Source organism: Canis lupus, chromosome 11, assembly GCF_003254725.2.
Source record: "Canis lupus dingo isolate Sandy chromosome 11, ASM325472v2, whole genome shotgun sequence".
Lineage (NCBI taxonomy): Eukaryota > Metazoa > Chordata > Mammalia > Carnivora > Canidae > Canis > Canis lupus.
Genome location: NC_064253.1, coordinates 5593683 through 5612798, shown reverse-complemented (window position 1 = coordinate 5612798; position 19116 = coordinate 5593683). Strand labels below are relative to the sequence as shown.

At 41.1% G+C, this 19116-nt stretch overlaps 1 long non-coding RNA gene across 13 annotated transcripts; it reads right to left on the bottom strand.

Annotated features, from left to right (window-relative positions):
* Positions 1 to 2842: 2842 nt before the first annotated feature.
* On the bottom strand, positions 2843 to 17568 carry LOC112659736 (uncharacterized). 13 transcript variants are annotated; one of them, XR_003136479.3, is made up of 7 exons: positions 14039 to 16898; positions 13157 to 13255; positions 9208 to 9357; positions 5836 to 5985; positions 5439 to 5571; positions 4157 to 4279; positions 2843 to 3646 (listed from the first exon to the last, which is right to left on the bottom strand). It is a non-coding gene; the product is annotated as an uncharacterized LOC112659736 (long non-coding RNA). The 13 variants fall into 13 exon arrangements; XR_003136473.3 differs by having other exon boundaries at positions 2845 to 3646; positions 4987 to 5571; positions 14039 to 16900; XR_003136470.3 differs by having other exon boundaries at positions 4157 to 5571; positions 14039 to 16902.
* Positions 17569 to 19116: the final 1548 nt, after the last annotated feature.

The following is a 19116-nucleotide window of genomic DNA, read 5'->3' as shown; positions in this document are numbered from 1 at the left end:
CCTCTCTCTGTGTCTCTCATGAATAAATAAAATATTTTAAAAAGAAAAATAAAAGAGTCTTTTATGGCTTGTTTCCTTCTCTCCTTTCTTCTTGTCCTCCTTTCCATATGTTCATCTATTTGGTTTCTTAAATTCTGCATATGAATGAAATCATATGGTATTTGTCTTACTTACTGACTTATCTCACTGAGCATTATACTCCCTAGCTCCATCCATATCATTGCAAATGGCAAGATTTCTTTTTTTAGGGCTGAGTATATATTCTGTTGTGTATCTACACCACATCTTCTTTAACCATTCATCAGTCGATGGATATTTGGGCTATTGTTGATAGTGCTGCTATAAACACTGGAGTGCATGTAGCCCTTTGAATCTCTCTTTTTGTATCTTTGGTTTGTCATCTTAATCATACCTTTACCAAGACCAAATATGTATTAATTATTTGTATAGCTTTTGTAATTTCTGGCTTTATAAATTTTAATCTCTTCAGAAGTGTCCAAAGATTTCAGATAACTGAACTTTATCCATCAGTTAATTTAATATTAGTCCAAGCCTAAGGATCTTGGAAATAATATTTAAGTTGGAACAATGTAGAGTAATACAATTGCTATTGGTATTAACATTTAGACAGATATTTAAAAGTTTTCAGTAAGTGAAATATTCAGTCAAAATGATTTGCACTATTGACTGATGATACAATCGTTTTATGTATTTATTTGAGAGAGAGTGAGAGAGCGGGAGGGAGTAGGGGGTGGCAATTCTGAACAAAGCTGCTATATACAACCATGTGCAAGTATCTGTATGGACATGTTTTTGACTCCTTGGGGTAAATACCAAGGAACATGATTGCTGTATCATAGGAAAAGAGTACACTTAGTTTTGTAAGAAACGACTTGTCTTCCAAAGACAGTAAATAAATGAAAGTATTCTTATTTCATTTTGCACTCCTACCAGCAAACAAATGACAGTTCCTATTTCTCCACATTCTCACCAGTGTTTGGTCTTGTCAGTGTCTTCAATTTTACTCTACTTCGATTTTACGTTACTCGTTATGTAATGAAAAGATTACATAATGCTTTCAAGGTTAATCCATGTTGTAGGATGTATCAATATATTGTTCATTTTTATTCCTGAATAATTCATTTAGAGCCAGAGAGAGAGCTTGAGCAAGGAGAGGGGCAGAGGGAGAGAGAGATGCCTTGGCTGGATATGCAATATTTTGTTTAGTCACGTATCAATTGATAGACATTTGGGTTGCTTCCACTCTTTTTTACTATTATAAATAATGCTGCAGTGAACATTCATGTACACTTTTTTTAAAGATTTTATTTATTTATTTATTTATTTATTTATTTATTTATTTAATTTATTCAGGAGAGACACAGAAAGAGAGGCAGAGACATAGGCAGAGTTCAGAGAAGCAGGCTCCCTGCAGTGACCCTGATGCAAGCAAGACTCAGTCCCAGAACCCCAGGATCACAACCTGAGCCAAAGGCTCAACCACTGAGCCACCCATGTGTCCCTCATATACAAGTTTTTGTGTGGACACAGCTTTTTACTTCTCTTGGGCATATCCCTAGGAGTAGAATTTCTGTGTCATAACATAACTCTATGTTTAGCTATTTGTGGAAGTGCCAAGTTGTTTCCAAAGTGGTTGCACCATTTTACATTCGATGTAGTCAAAGAAATAGACAATCAAGTAAGTCAGTAATCAATGTAGTGGAGAAAAACATAAAGAAGCATGGAAAGCTAGGTTAGGATCAGGTGTAGTTGAAATGAGGAGGCCATTTTACATATCTTTGTCAAAAAAATGAGACTGAGAGTTCTATCATCATGAAGGCGCCTATATTCACAGAGGTTAGACATCATGCCCAAGATTACATGGCAGGTAAATGGTAGCTGGAATTTCTATTCAGATTGACTCTAACTTCAAGGCTCAAGCCTTTTCACCACACCACATTCTCATAAGTGCTCATTTTTCTAGAGCAAGAACGTATTCCTTAAAATGTTAGCATAATACATTTGGGGCAAAACTGACAGTTAATGCATGGAGCTCAGTTTCTTAAGAAAGAGTCTCATCAGGAAATATGAACACACTCAAAAAGAGTATGTTCTCTGACCTAATTTATGCCTGAATAAGATCATGAATACTATGTGACCTAGAAAAATTTCTTTCCTACTTTTTCCAAGAGCCTCTTCTGAGGTACAATTTGCATATAACTATTGAGGAGTTCCTACACTGTTAGATTTCTAGTTAAAAATAAAAACTTCCTCATTTTAATAACACATCAACATGTAGCCAGATGTAATATTTGGAATCCTGCCCTAGTTTCTGGCCACAGAGTTGAGGGGGCTGACAGATCTGAATTTTGCAGGGCAGGAGGTTAGCAGGCTGGAGACCCAGGGAAGAGTAGATGTTGCAGGCTTGAGTTGAGAGGCAGTGTGGAAGCAGAATTCTTTCTTAGTTGTTTTTTTTTTTTCTTAAGGCCTTCAACTGATTGGATAAGGCCCACTTTCATCATGGAATGGAGGGTAATCTGCTTTATTCACAGTCTACTGATGTAAATGTTAATCACATTCAAAAATGCCCTTCCAGGGAAGGGAGAAGAAATGGGTAGGAAATATCAGAAAGGGAGACAGAACATGAAGACTCCTAACTTTGGGAAACGAACTAGGGGTAGTGGAAGGGGAGGAGGGTGGGGGGTGGGGGTGAATGGGTGACAGGCACTGAGGGGGGCACTTGACGGGATGAGCACTGGGTGTTATTCTGTATGTTGACAAATTGAACACCAATAAAAAATAAATTATAAAAAAAATGCCCTTCCAGCAACATCTAGATGGGCATTTGACCTAATGCCTGGGCACCATAGCCGAGCCATGTGGACACATAAAGTTAACCATCACATTCCTTTACCCCAGGAGACCATCCTGAGTCCACCTGGGGTATATCCACTGCAGTTGGAAATTTTTCTGGGTTGGCTAAGCAGGGCTTTCACGATTCAGAAATCCATGGGTATTCTCACTAACCTAAGACCAGCAAGTGGGGAAACAATTATTTTCTGAGCAACTACTCAATGTCCTAAGACTATAGTTGTGAATGATACAGATGATGTCTTACAGAACTTACTTTGCAGCAGGCAAAATTTAAAAAAGACATTACCTATACAACACAAAGTCGTCTATGTGCCATGGGAAAGGAAGAAATGAATCAGAAAAGAGTGTGGCATTTGAGCTAGGTCTTAAAGAACAGATACGCTTTCAACAAATGAAAATGAGGAAGAGGTTGTGGGAAGTACAAACTGCATACTTAATAAATGCTGTTGAATTACTCTCTAGGAAACAATAGCAACAAAAAGTCTCCTCTGTTTTTGCGATGAATTTTAAGATTTTATTTATTTATTTGACAGAGAGAGTCTGTGCAAAAGCATAGAGGGAAAAGGGAGAAGCAGACTCCCTGCTCAGCAGGGAGCCTGACATAGGGCTTGATCTCAGGACCCCGGGATCATGACCTGAGTCGAAGGCAATCACTTAACCACCTGAGCCATCCAGGCGCCCCGTGTTTCTGCAATGAGTTCTTCAGAATCACCATACATGATCATTCCCACCTTTTATTCTGAGCCAACGGAGGAATCACAACTGGTACACCCTAGATTAAAAGTATGAAATTATTCCATATTCTGGAAATTGTGGTGGCATGAATATGAGTACTTTTTCCGTATCTAGAATTTTCCAAATGAGCTGGTATCTCAAACAGTTAACAAGCAGATGTTTTAAAGCTCTTGTCTTCCCCTTCTTCAAGATATGCTGTGTCCACCCACCCTGTCCACCCACCCAATCCCCAAATCCTTTCAACAAATAAATGCTCTTCTGCTTCCACACAAAAATCCTATCACTGCCCTGAGCAACTTTTTCTCTATCAGTTTCTCAGAATAGCTGGTTACTGAATAACTCTTGACTTCTTTTTTTTTTTTTCAGTTTTTATTTTTAAATTTTTATTTAAATTCAATAATTAACGTATCATGTATTATTGGTTTCAGAGGTAGAGGTCAATGATTCATCAGTGTTAGATAACACCCAGTGCTCATCACATCACGTGCCCTCCTTAATGCCCGTCACTCAGTCACCCCATCCCCTCACCCTTCTCCCCTCCAGCAACCTTCAGTTTGTTTCCTATGATTATGAATCTCTTATGGTTTGTCTCCCTCTCCGATTTCATCTGGTTTTATTTTTTCCTCTCTTCCCCCATGATTACTTCTTATGGGTTTGGGTTGGGAATTATCTAAGAAAAAAAAAAAAAGAAAATCCAACAGAGGCAAAATCAGGCCAATAGCCAGAGGCAGGCAGACAGGACAAGTTAAGTACTGAGGACTTGAGTATTACAAGTAGTTGTACATTAAGCGATTGCAACCCAGACAGACGGTATGCAGCCAAGCATCTGGTTTGAGTTCCATAGCAGTTTGCCTTTAGTTAAAAATAGATGTGATGTTTGCCCAATAACTTTCCCTGAGAGATGAATGTGGCATGTTTCACATGGAAGGAGGAAATACCAAGCCATCTCAACACAATGTATTTTCATCATATAAGACTATGTCTAGTATTTTTGAGCTTAATAACCAAACAACATGAAAAATGAGAGCCTTTTTACATTTTTCCTAGGACATCAGCAACTCTTGCCTCAAATCATCTTTAAAATGATTTATGCAAATGACAGACGTTTGCCATCGTCCACATTACCTCACTGAAACCAGATATTATCAGTCAAGGTCAGATCAGCCTGTCCTGGATGCTGCAATGGTCAGCTCACCAAATGACAAAATGTTAGATGAAAAAGGGACAATACTGAGATGAGTGCCAGAGAGTCCAGCTCTTAGTTCCAGGGTGCTTGGCATTTTTGCCTCTGCTATGCTAGCTTATCCCTCTCACCTCCATGCTCTTCTGTAACTAAACACCCTCTAAGCCCATTAAAACAGCTTTGAAATATCTGACCTGTTTGCTAGCACCTTCTTTTGTGGACACCTTGCTTTTTCTTATGAGTCCACCTTGTCCTGAAGATTTTCTCCCTTGGTGGAAGTTTTCAGAAGTCATTAATAAACCCCAAGAGCAAGAACGTCCAGTGTTTGGACCATTTCCTGAAGCTAAAGATTTTAGGACCTTCTGTGTTTGGTCACCATTGTATCTAACTGCCAGGTGGGCTTCCTGACATATCAGAAACACTTAGTAATATTTGTTGAGTCAATAAATATATCATAAACGATGTGTGTGTATTTAATCTAGGCTGCTGAGGATGGCAGCTTTTACAAAGTAAAGATTTCCCTCCCAACACACATATTCTTTATTCCACTTCTCTAAGAGGGTAATGATTTTGATTAAAACCTTTTTACCCCTTTTGGAAAGATAAATAGTAAACATAATGACTATTATGTTTCTCTATTTCCTACAATAGCAGAGCAGCTCAGAGAACAAAAATTTTTCTTCCTAGGTTTCTTCTTTCCACTTAGAGGTACATGTATCCCAGGCAGTAAGAGAAAATGGTTCCTTTTTTGGCCATCCTAGAGTTGGTTTCTCTTGTGGCTGTGTAGAAAAAAAGAAGCATAGGCATTAATATTTTCTGCACTAGACCCTAGACTCTGCTTCCTCCCATGGAGAACTGACTGACTACATGTTAAAGCTGGCAAAGCACTGAGAAAGCTTTGTGTCTAATTTTGTGGTTTTACTGGGGAAGAAGCAGTAGTTCTGATAGACAAGGAATTCCCCAGTTAGCCATGACAGCCCCGTTAATGGAAATTGAGTCCCTTGTCCCAACACAGGTGATGCAAGGCTCTTTCTTCCCATTACCTGTCTCTGCAGTCCTCATTCGAATGCTCTCCAATTTCTGTTCCAACCTAAGATTTCAAACGCTGGTGGAATCAGTGTTCTAAACTTGCAGATCTCAGGGGGTATGGAGTGTTGTTGTTATTTCTTCTGGATTACAAGAGAGTGAAAAAGCTGAATGATTGGAGAAACAATAACATAATTCTGTATATTCAGTCACGGCAAGAATTTAAGTCAGAAAAGCAAGTTACAGAAAAGTATATAGCAGTCAAGTTCATTTTGTGCATATGGAACTTAAAAAAGAATCTGAATTAAGGTTGTGAAAAATGGTTACCCTGGGAAGCATGAACAAGATCAGATAGAGGGGTATGAGGAGAACTTTCCTATTTTTTGCTAGATATTATTCTGTTGCATTACTTTCACAGTGAAAAAGTAATCATGTATTTCATGAGTAGCATGCTAAATGTCACTTGAACTTGACAAAGGACTAGTATCTAGAATGCACAAAGAACTCTCAGAACTCAACAGTACAAGCAATAACCATTCCAATTAGAAAATGCACAAAAGATGTGACAGACATTTCACTGCCATTCACATGACAAGTAGCACATGAAAAGGTGTCCAGTGTCATTAGATATAGGAAAAATAAAAATTAAAACTACAATTCAATGTCCTTAGACAACTACAACTCTCAGAGTGGCTAAAATAAAGAATAATGAAAACACCAATTCTGACAAGGATGTGGAAAAATTGAACTCCTTTGCTGCTGGGAATATGGCACAGCTACACTGGAAAATAATTCGGCAATGTCTTATAAAATTAAACCTCATGATCCAGCAATTGCACTTTTGAGTATTTATTCCAAATAAATGAAAACCTATGTTCACAAAAAAATTTAAAAAAAAAGAATGTTCACAGCAGCTGCATTCATGAGAGCTAAGATCTGGAAACCGTCCAGAGATTCCTCAATGGGTGAATAATTCAATGTACTGCAGTGCACACATACCATGGAATACTATTGACACACGTGACAACTTGGATGACTCTCCAGGGAATTACACTGAGTGAGAAGAGTCAATCCCAAAATGCATGATTCCATTTATAGAAGATCTTGAAATGTAAACTTTTAGAAATGGAGAACCAGCTAGCTAGTTGCCAGGGGTTAGAGATGGGGAGGGCTGGGACAAGTGTATGTGGTTGTGAAAGGGGACCACATGGGGATCCTTGCAGGGGTGGAAGTGTTTTACACATTGACTGTGGTCATGGACACATGAATTTACATGTGATAAAATTGCATAGAGCTAAACACACACACCGTACAAGCAAAACTGGGAACATCCGAATAAGTGTGGCAGATTGTATCAATGCCAACATCCCGATGGTAGTTTATACACTAGAGTGTTGCCAGATGTTATCTTGGAGGAAAACTAGGTAAAGGATTCATGGAATCGCTCTATATCATTTCTTACAACTACATGGGCAGGCACCCATAATGATCTCAGTAAAACTTTCAATTAAAAACATTAAAAAAAAAAAAAAGAAAGAAAGAAAAGAGCATCCAGGTGGCTCAGTGGTTGAACATCAGCCTTCAGCTCAGGTCATGATCCCAGGGTCTTGAGATTGAGTCCTGCATCAGGCTCCCAGCAGGGAGACTGCTTCTCCCTCTGCCTATGTCTCTGCCTCTCAGTATGTGTCTCTTATAAATAAAGATCTTTAGAAATATTTTTTAAATAATAAAACTTTCCATTAAAAAAATGTTGAAGCATTTAAATATATCGGTCAACTCCCACCTGTAGAGCTGTGGACAGAGGGTGGGTACAAGCCCCTTACAGCTCCCCAGCAGATACGGTCTTCCAAATAGGTCTATCTCATTATTTCCCCAAGCACAGATGGGAAAACAGAGACTGATGTCACTTCAATGCATTACCTTCTACAATCATAAAATCTGATTGTGGTCTAGGTCTAAATCAGAAGCTGTCAGCCCTGGTTGTAGATAAGAATCACTCGTGGCAATTTAATGTGGTTCAGTAACCTAACAGTGCCAGCACCCCACCCCAGACTAATTAAATCGGAGTCTTGGGAGTGAGATCTTGGCAGTTTTTTGTTTGGTGTTTAAGCTGGTGATGGTAGTGGTGCTTCCAGGATTGAGAACCACGCCTCCAGGTCACAGTGGTTGTCACGGTGATGGCATTTAAAACACCAGCCCATGTCCCCACTTCTCATTATCCCAGACAATACATACAACTGGGATCAGAAGGCTGTGTTTTCAGGGTTCAACCTCCTCTCTGCCGTGATGAAGGCTGACACTGAGTGTGGAACCTCAGGGAGAGGGGTTCTCAGGGGCCAGGTGGGTGAGCTCTAGAATGTACACAGACATGCTTAGTACTCTCCAGGCTGTGTACTTGGCTGAGTTTCTCCACACGTGGCTGAAGCTCTGCCAGTTTTCTCTGCTGGCTGTTTCTGAGGCTGTTAAGAGACTGAACAAATTGTGGGCAGAGCCCTTGAGGCATGCAAAGGGTAAAAGAGGCAGAGGTCCTTGGGATGACAAAGGCTTCTTGTGTCTTCTTCAGCCTTCAGCTGAGAACCCGTGGTCATGCCACTAAAGACTAGAACCTCTCTCAGGGTCTGGCTGGCGTCAGGGATGTAAATGGGCCTGGGGATTAATCTCAGTGCCTCCAGAGCAGAAAAGAGGCTGGAGATTTAGTGCCTCCTGGCAGCATACTTCTGGACACTGTACTCACTTCTAAGCACCCCCAGAGACCGTGTGAAAGGAAAACCCATTTAAAATTGCCTGTGTGCACATCGCATCAAGCAGTCATTAGCATCTGGAAAGCAATCAGAGCTATGAAAACTCTACCTGACTATATCATAAGTACCATAAGAATTTTTTCAAATAACTCAAACAAATTCTGCAGACTCTGCTAAAACCAAGCAGAGGGAAAACAGCTTTGTGCCTGTGTGTGCTCCACCCCCACTGTTATTTATGAATTCCAGACATTTTCCTGATTGTCCTAGAGAACAGCAAAGTTCACTTCTCCCTCAATCCAACTACGTCCGGTTATTCACACTTGTCACCATTCTGATTCTGTTCCTAGGCTGCTGATAAGGATCCATTCAACAGATTCCAAAAAGCCACAAGCTGCTTGACCCTGGATTCATTGTGTTTACAGAATCCCAAGTGCAACGATTGAAACAGATGAAGTTCATCTATGGCCGCGATCATTCCATTTTGTCCTCATTTATGGAATGGAAGAAAATAAATTCCTTTCTCTCATCTATTTTCTTTATTTGCAACTGCAGTCACTCCTGCAGAGAGACCTCTCTCAGAAGGCACTGACAAGAGAAACAAAAGATTGAAAAGACAAAGCAAGTAGCCCCCTGCCACTTGCTACTTACTGGCTGGGCTGAGTGCCTGCTGTCAGATTCCAGGAGTGCTGCTGCCTGGGGCCTTCACCGACTCCATTCCTAACTTCATCTTTTCTCTCTCTTCTGGTCTTGACTATAAGTGATGAAACCAGTTATGTTTTCCATCAGGCGGCTCCAAACCTACATGAAAATCAGTTGAGGCTGTAGCAGATTTCTACTTTTTTCCTCTTTAGATCAAAGGCATTCAGATCTCAAGATAAAACTTAAAAGGTCAGCCACTCGCACTCAGCGGTATCTATGTGACCAAGTCCCAATAAAAACTCTGGACATCCAGGCTCTGCCTTTGTTGGCAATACGCTGTGCACCTTTGTTGCCTGAACAAATCAGCACTATTCACAACTCCCTGGGAGAGGACAACCGGAAACTCCACCTGTGGACCTCTCCTGGACTCTGCGCCATCCGCCTCTTGTCTTAGCTAGTTCTAGTCTGTATCCTTTGGTTGGAACAAACCATAACCACAAATATAACAGCATCCAGTGAATTTTATGAGTCCTTTTGGGGAATTATCAAACCCAAGACCCCTGAACTTGCAATTGCCATGGAAGTGGTCTTGCGGACTTCCTTAACTTTGCAGTTCTTGTTAATAATTCTGGGAAAGTCAGATGACCTCTGGTCTTTTGTTAACTCATCTGGAAAGTGGGGACATGATTACATCTGACCTGCTAGCCCACATATAAAGAATGATACAATTAAAACAATGGATTTGAAAGCATATTGTGAACAATGAGACAATTTGTAAAGAATAAGGATTATTATTGTCATAGTGGCATGCTGTCTCAAAGAGTTCCAGGTAAGAGGTCCCATAGCTGTAGAGGTTAATGGTCCAGGCTCTGGAGACAGCCGGATTTGGCTTTGATTTTCATGTCTACCAGTACTACCTCAGTAGTACTGAGGTTCCTTATTCTCTATATTTCACATTCTTCATCTATAAAATAGTGGTAATAATATTTAGTTCATACACTTATTTTAAGAACTTAAAAAGACTCTAAGGACTCAACACCTACATAGATGGTCCTCAACTTACAATGGTTCAACTTACGAGAGTTCAACTGTCCTTTTTTCCAATCCTGACCTCCTACTGGGGATTTGGTGTTGTGCCAGGCCAGGCTGCACTCTCATCTTACTAGAAAGGATTCCTGAGATGTGCTCTTGAACAACCAATGGTCCTCTGATAAGAATTTTGTTTTAATGCATTGAAATTGGAATGGAACATAACATTTTGATATCACTACCAGGACAGCTTTATCAAAATGTGGGCCTGAAAAAGACATGAACAGAAATTTCACAGAGGAAGACATAGACAATGGCCAACAAGCACATGAGAAAATGCTCCGCATCACTGGCCATCAGGGAAATACAAATCGAAACCACAATGAGATAACACCTCACACAGGTGAGAATGGGGAAAGTTAACAAGAGAAGAAACAACAGATGTTGGAGAGGATGTGGAGAAAGGGGAACCCTCCTGCACTGTTGGTGGGAATGTGAACTGGTGCAGCCACTCTGGAAAACTGTGTGGAGGTTCTTCAAAGAGTTAAAAATAGAGTTATCCTATGACCCAGCAATTGCACTGCTGGGGATTTACCCCAAAGGTACAGATGCAGTGAAACAGCAGGACACCTGCATCCCAATGTTTCTAGCAGCAATGTCCACAATAGCCAAACTGTGGAAGGAGCCTCGGTGTCCATCGAAAGATGAATGGATAAACAAGATGTGGTCTATGTATACAATGGAATATTACTCAGCCATCAGAAACGACAAATACCCACTATTTGCTTCGACGTGGATAAAACTGGAGGGTATTATGCTGAGTCAAGTAAGTCAGTCAGAGAAGGACAAACATTATATGGTCTCGTTCATTTGAGGAATATAAAAAATAGTGAAAGGGGAAAAAAAGAGGAGAGAAAATGAGTGGGAAATATCAGAGAAGGTGACAAAACATGAGAGACTCCTAACTCTGGGAAACGAACAAAGGGTAGTGGAAGGGGAGGAGGGCGGGGGGTGGGGGTGACTGGGTGACGGGCACTGAGGGGGGCACTTGACAGGATGAGGACTGGGTGTTATGCTATATGTTGGCAAATCGAACTCCAATTTAAAAATATACAAAAAAAAAAAAATGTGGGCCTGAAACACAGAGTTTCTTTTCTGTTCTTTGCTTGTTTTCTAATGACTAAGCTGTGTGTAAAACAAATCTCAGCGAATGTGTAAAAGAGTGTATGAAAAGATGTTTCCACACCTCTCTTCACCATTTCCAGCTTCTGTCTCAGCCTCTCTACCCTGAGCACCACCTGTTCTCTGGGGCTCACCTCATTCATGAGTTGTACCTTGTTCTTGCTCCCATCCCTGAGCTCCACCCTCTTCTCTGATATTCACCCACCCTGGACTCCCACCCCTAGCTCTGAGCCTCACTGTTTCTTACTCCCACCTGACAGCTATCAGGAGCTAGGGAGAAGAAGTGGCATGCCATACCCCTTGAATGATGACCACTGGGGAAGGTACACACCTCTTTTTATATTCCATTAACCACAATGGAGTGACATGACCACATCTGGCTGCAAACAAATTCTAGGAACTGTACACATCCTTCTGCCACTACAACTTTGCCTGATTCACAGTGATTTGCATCACTACATTTTGTGTTGTTCCCTAGCATTTTATGCTCTTTTTATTTCTTGATTATCAAGGATATGTGGCTGTGGTAGAAAATTGGAAAGTACATAATGCTGCTAAGAGGTGGTAAAAATATTACCTACAGTTCTACCACCCAAGCGGAACATTTGTTCATATTTTGATATGTTTCCTTCTGGAATTTTCTCTGTCTGTTCCTTTTCTTTACCTCGCTCAGATTACATTGTAAATGCAATTTGTTCTTCAAGTTGTGTTTTCACTTCTTAGTAATCATATAATCTAACTGGGTTGTGTTTGCTCCTAGAAGCAGTGTCTTGAATGCCTGAGAGAGGAAGTCAGTACCTCTGTCCTCAGAGATTGGAGGAGGGAAGTGAAGTTTATAGAAATAGGGTTCTCAATACTTATGGCAGCTACCCATTCTCATTGTAATCTAGACAACTTGGTAGGAGCTGTGCCCTGGGGAAATGACTGTGAGCATGAAAAATTCAAAGAAAGAGCAAGGCTAAGACCAGACCCTTGATAAGTGGACACCAGAGGTCTTTGAGCCAAAAGCTTGTAGGCAAAGATGGAAGAAATGATGGTCTATGACTTCTACACAGGAACAGTGTTCAGGATGGGGGCTTATTCCTGAGATCCAGGTGTCTGCATGAAGAAGATTGAGCTGAAGAGTGGATGGGGACATGTCAGATCATCAGATGTCAAAATCCAATGTTTGGGCAATTAGAAGTCTCAGCCCTAGCAGCAAAATAAGACTGATGAGAATTTCCAGTTTCCTGATGATTCTAACAAGGGTCACTGCAGAAGGGCATTCTCATATTAGAAGCTGGATATAAAAGGGAGCTTTGTAGAACAATGATTCACAGGTCCCTCCAGCACCAAGTGACCAAGGGCTATCACACAGGACTCCAATCACAAAGAGGGCAGGGCTTTGAGGGAAAGCTGGCATCCTAATGGAGCTTCCCAAAATACCAGTGAGCACAACCTAATCCTCTTCGGTACCACTCTGCCTAAAAGACAGTGATAAAAATACTTAGAGAGGCATAACAGCAAATCTCTTGGATGGCGATTCTCAAACATTTCTTACCTTAATCAACCCTGTTCTGATAAGGGAGCCCCGTTGGTCACCTATATCTACTCCCACTGAGAAAAGAACCTGGAGATTACAAAGAATTAAGAGAGGGCCAAGATTATAATTAACATGGCCTTATTGCAGTAATGGGGGGAAAATAACAAAATGATGAACAAAAGTAAAACCTATCAGTAATCCTACCAGTGTATTATTAATACAAACCTTACATATTCATGGAAACCCTTGGCCCATTGATGATGTGGTCAAGTATGTCTCACATAAACTCTGTGTCATCTCAACTCTGTGTAAGCAGCTTTGGAACTAAAAAAAAAAAAAATCAACATTAAACATTTGGTTTAAATTTAAATTACCAAATAATGTGCATAATAGATATCCTCATCCTCAATTCTTTACTTGTATCCCTCCCCTGAATCTTTAATTCTTGCCCACTTCTTGCTCTTCAGATTCCACCTCTACTCCTGGGTGGCACTGTAGTCTTACATCCCAGTTTAACAACTTGAAAAACTTTAAAAGGTGAAAGTAGAATCCTGTCTTCTTCACATCATGAATCAGGAATGAGTGTAAAATATCACACATGCATGACTACAGTGGCTTGCTATTCCCAGTTCTGTATTATTTAATGAAAAATCATCTTTGAATGTAGACTCTGGCTCAATAACTCAAATATTGTGATCATAGAGACCCAAATGTTAGAAGTATAAAAAAAAAATCTACGTGGTGCTGGCAAAAGAGCTAAGGCAAATATGAGACTGATTGCTAGGCCGATAGTACCAGTGGTGTTTATGCACCCTAACCTGAACAGCTTGTAGAATTGGGCGTGTCTCATATATAGGCATTAATTCAGGAGATACAATGTGGCCTCAAATAAATAATACTTTATGACTCAAAGCAAATACTTCACAGTATTGATTGTGTTTATTCATATACACCCATGTATCAATTCAAGTCCTCTGGGAAGCAAATGCCAAATGGAATTAGAATTTCAAGAGATTTGTTGGGGGGAAGTGCCTGTGATGGATAAAAGGGAGAGGGGGGTAGAGTATGCAGGGAGAGACTCCAGGCTGTGAGAGGCAGGCCCAACACCTGTTTAAGGAGACATGGAAGAAAGATGGAGTGGAAGAATCTCAGATCTTGGCACAGTGCTGAGAAAGTCAGTCAACTCTAGACTAGAAGGTTGCCCATTAGATGAGTCCTGCATCAGGCAGAAATGGACCGTCTCTAGTACAACCATACCCAGTCACTGGCCAGTGCAGCCTGGGGAGAGCATTGACCCAGCTTGGACAGTTGCAGCAGGTTTTCGAGAAGGAGGCTCTGAGGATGAATGTCCCAATCCACCCCTTTGTGCTGCTCAGATCCTTTGCTCCCTGTATATGTGGAACTGTGGATCTCTCTTCCTGAGGGAAAGTCTTGATGACATACTTGGTGCTGTGACCCAAACTCTCATTCCTACTGGGTCTGAGCCCTTGGTAATTGTACCCAAGTCAGGTTGGGGTTGCCACACATGTCTGTTCACTATTTCCACTGAGCAAGATCTGTCAAGAAGTACCTGAATTGGTTACCTGGGTTGCACATTATTCTGTCCTGCTCTTCTTTATGAGCATGAGATGGGCTGTCCTACCTCATGCTTCTGCTGGTCAGGGTCAATTATCCCTGTCACATTGGTGACTCTTCTTACATGCTGGAACATGGTTATAGGGAATCCAAAGTTCCCTGGAAATAGTCGTAACATTTAGTTCAATGGAACCTTTGCTGTGTCCCCTGATAAGAGCGTGCCCCATTGGATACCAGGATCTCTAACCTCTGTGATCCCAGAGTTGTCCAAGAAGCACCTCATCCCTCAGTGGTCACTGAGTGGTAATAAGTGAGGCCTCTTTTGCTTCCACTCTTTGGGTCTCAGATGCTTCTATGTTTCCTATAGAAGACACAACACTATATAAAGTTTTCTGATTTAGTGTCCATAGTGCATCCCAAAGGAAGGCACCCCATTTTGCAGGGTATTGACAGCAAGATGGCACTTCATTTGCCCCTTTGGAAGGCACCAGTGGAAGACCACTTCTTTTGGGTGGTGCTGTATACGATATAATGAGCAGATCCCATGATCGTGGGCCCACCACACCTCCTTTGCTGTGGAATGGGTCCCCTGGTTGGCTGCCATGATGTGTAAGATTTTATGCCTGTGAATCAGGCATTCTGCAAGTCCCTAGATAGTAGTGTTGGCTGAGGCTCTGTGAGCAAGAAAAACAAACCCATACCCCAAATAATTATCTTTCCCTCTGAAGATGAACCACTGGCTCTTCCAGCATGGAAGGAGCCCAGCATAGTTTACTTGCCATACAATGATAGGTTGGCCTCTTCAAAGAATAGTGCCGTTTAGGGAACTCAGTTTGGTCTCTTTTGCTGGCAGATTGGAACTTCAGAAGTGGCAGCAGCTACATCAGCCTTGGTAATGGGCATGCATGCTGTTGAGGTCATGCACAGCTTCTGTCTCTACCCTTGTCTAGGCCTCTTCAATGTGCCAATTCTGGGAGGATCAATGATGAAGGTTGGTTAATATCAATTGGCCAAGTCCTTGTGTCTGGTTGGTTGTTGAGTATCTCCTCCATGGGTGGTTTCTGATGGACATTAGTATATGATCTACAAATCTTCACAATATTCACTCCAACCAGACCTCCTTCACTCTTATCCTCCAGTTTTGTTTTGTTTTGTTTTTTCCTTCCAGGTGACTAGAAGAGAGTCCATTGGCACCTACCTAGGAATCCATATACTTCACTTTGAGTTACTTTTTCTTCCACAGTCAATGACAGGATGCACTGCTCCCAGCTTTGCACATTGGGAAGGCTCCTGTCTCCAGTGTCTCTCAAGGTCAACCCTGAATGTGGCTGTACTGAAGCTGCTTCCCATTTTCAGCTTGCATTCACAGACCATGACAGCTCATCTCAAAGTCTTGGTTCTTCCTCTGGTTGTATTAGATTCTCACACAGATGGTCATATGTGCAAGATGAAGGAGGGTCACTAGTGTAACCAGGGTGAGAACAAGGGTATCAAGGCTACCCGTTCATGCAGCTTACTTAACACCTTTTGGTCTTGCTTAGCCTCAATACCAGACATTCCATTTCCATCTTACTGTGGACTTCTTCTGAGCCTATTTTACTTTATGGCTTGGTGGGTCTCACAAAAACCAATTCATAATGGGCAAATGTGGATGCATAGTCACTCGGTGTCCCATGGTCAAGCATTCCAGCTCTAATAGGGCAAATAATTCTCCACTGCAGATGGCATGACCTTGCTCCAGAACTCCAACGGCTTGTGCTGTGATTCCCTTACTGGGGCTTGCCACAGTGCAGCTTTTTCCATTTCTGACATCATCAACACCATAGGATCTCCTGAATCATATGGCCCAAGCAGAAAAGCTGCTGGCACTGCAGCTTAGATTTCCTGCTGAGCTCACTCTTGGTCCGGGCACCAGTCGTGATTGACAGGCTTTCCATATCACTCAGTATATGACCCAGAGAAGTATTCCTAGATGTGTAACATGTTGCCTTCAGAACCCAAAATGGCTCACCAAACATTATGTTTCCATCTTTGAAGTAGGGAATGCAAGATTCAGAAATTTGTCTTTTACCTTGGACAGGATGTCTTGGTAAACACCGGAGTACAGGACCTCTCAAAAATTTCCTTAGGTAGTAGGTTGCTGAGTCTCCTGGGGCTTGTCTCCTGCCCAATGGAGCACAGTTGTCTTACCAAGGCCTCCAGACTATTAGTTGCCTCTTGCTTAACCTGTCCATTCAGCATGTCATCGATGTCATGAATCAGTGTGATGTTCTGTGAGATCTCCAGAAAGCCCAGATCACTTTAGACTGTATTATGATAAAAGGCAGAAGAGTTAACAAAGCCCTGGGGCAAAACCGTTAATGAATATTCTTGTCAGTTAGGGGAGTCTTGCACCAGGCACTAGCCCCTCCCCCTCCCCCCCCACCCCCGCCTCGTGCTCCACCCTTCTATTAGCTCAGCCATTGGCTGGGAGGGACCTGGGGGCGTAGCCTCAGGTGGATGGGGGCCAAGAATCCTGAGGGTGTGGACGCTTCTTGCACAGTTGGAGAGGCACATAGCTGTGGTTGCCACAATATATCCACTAAGGGTCATGTTTATTCTATTCTAGTGTATTCTTTATTTTCCAAATTATCTGAAGTGGACATGTATTATCTCTAAAATCAGAAGAAGAAAAAAACACATGTAGAGTCGTATTCACAAAATGTCTATGTCCAGTGTTTTAGAACCATATGATTTCACAGTGAAATGTCTATTATACTAGATTTTTGAACAGGCCTCTGGCCAATAAGTCTTAGAAAATGGTTTAATGCCATTTTAATCTTATTTACAAATTTTAATACTATAAGTTGGAGAGATTCTCTGTATTTTACCTTATTTTTTTCTCACTGCTGAAATAATGTATGTTAATTTTAGAAAATGTGTAAAATTATATGACTTAGTAAAGAAGTACTTAGGAATAATATCCCAAATCTTACCATCCTTGGACAAATCATTCTAGTGTTCTTGTGTATTTTCCATTAGGTTTTTCACTTACCTTTTTTTCCTCCCTTTAAAAAGCTGACATCAAAGTGCCATTTTTTGCATAACTTTTTCCTCTCCAACCTGTTTCATCTAATACGTAGTTTAACCCTTAAAAGAAGTGTGAGCCTGGGAGTTATAAAGATGAGATAACCTTCTCCTCGGAGGCGCAGAGAGACATGGTGGTAAAAGGGTGTCTGTCCTAAATGAAGTATGACATGTCCAGACCTAAGCCACTGCATCCATTAAGATGAGAGGCTTGTGTTCAGGGGAGGGACTGAAAACTAGTGAAATGGTAAAATGCTGAATTTCTAGAGAAGAAAGCAGAGTCAAGGCCCATAGGGAGTGAAATCCTTCATATTTGTACCACGGTCATGCTCAATGTGGTTGGTGGAGGGCATGACTATGTATTTATTTATGAGGAGTTTTTAAGACTAAGTTCCCATGTCTAGAATTAACTGTATGGCAAGAATTATGCCCGAAGGCCAGGATCATACCAAGTTGTTGAGTTATCAAGTTTAATTTCATTCCCCCAATTTATCATTTAGTAGGTGCAAGGCAGCACAGAATAAGGCCAATTCAATTTTCTAGTGGCTCTCCATGCAGAATTAGATGACTAAGCCTTGGATACGCCTGGGCTTCTCATGAGAGGCTGGCCTACTGAGAAAAATGAAAAGCTATTTTCGTGATGCCAAAGATGGAAGAATTAAGAGCTGTTTTCTGATTTTTAAAATCCCAAACCAGAGAAATAAGTCATATAAAGCAAAATCAAAGTGTCTTTACTGCACCTTTCCACAGGTCTTTAAGTACAGATGTTACAAATTAAACAAGTTTAGCCATGTGTTAATAATTGTTGAACCAAATAATAGGAATATTTCGGTCTCTCCCTGTTTTTGGATGTTTAACATTTTTCACAATAATAAGAAATTTAAAAAAAAACCTATTTCTAACAGCTTTAATGATTTTATAACATGAATTCATAAAAACCTCATGAACTCTTTATTCATCTTGTTCACTAGTTTATCTCCAGTACCCAGAACTATCTTGCCCCATTAACTTCTTTATTTATTTATTTATTTATTTATTTATTTATTTATTTATGATAGTCACACACAGAGAGAGAGAGAGAGAGAGGCAGAGACACAGGCAGAGGGAGAAGCAGGCTCCATGCACCAGGAGCCCAACGTGGGATTCGATCCCGGGTCTCCAGGATCACGCCCTGGGCCAAAGGCAGGCGCCAAACCACTGCGCCACCCAGAGATCCCTACCCCATTAACATCTTGATTGATTAATTAATTGAGATGCATTAATTTCCTTAAAAACAGTGACTCCTATATAGATTCCAACCCCTCAATGTATGGATAAATTTCAGGGTTGATCCATATCCTTCACCTAATTAAAAGGAGAAAGTGGAGGATTTCTTTTTCTTTTCTTTTTTAGAGAGAGACAGCGCACATAAGTAGGGTGGGGAGATGGAGAGAGAGAGAATCTTAAGCAGGCTGTATGCTCTTTGTGGAGCCCGCTGCAGAGCTCAATCTCAAGACCCCGAGATCATGACCTGAGCCAAAAATCAATAGAAACTTAACTGAATG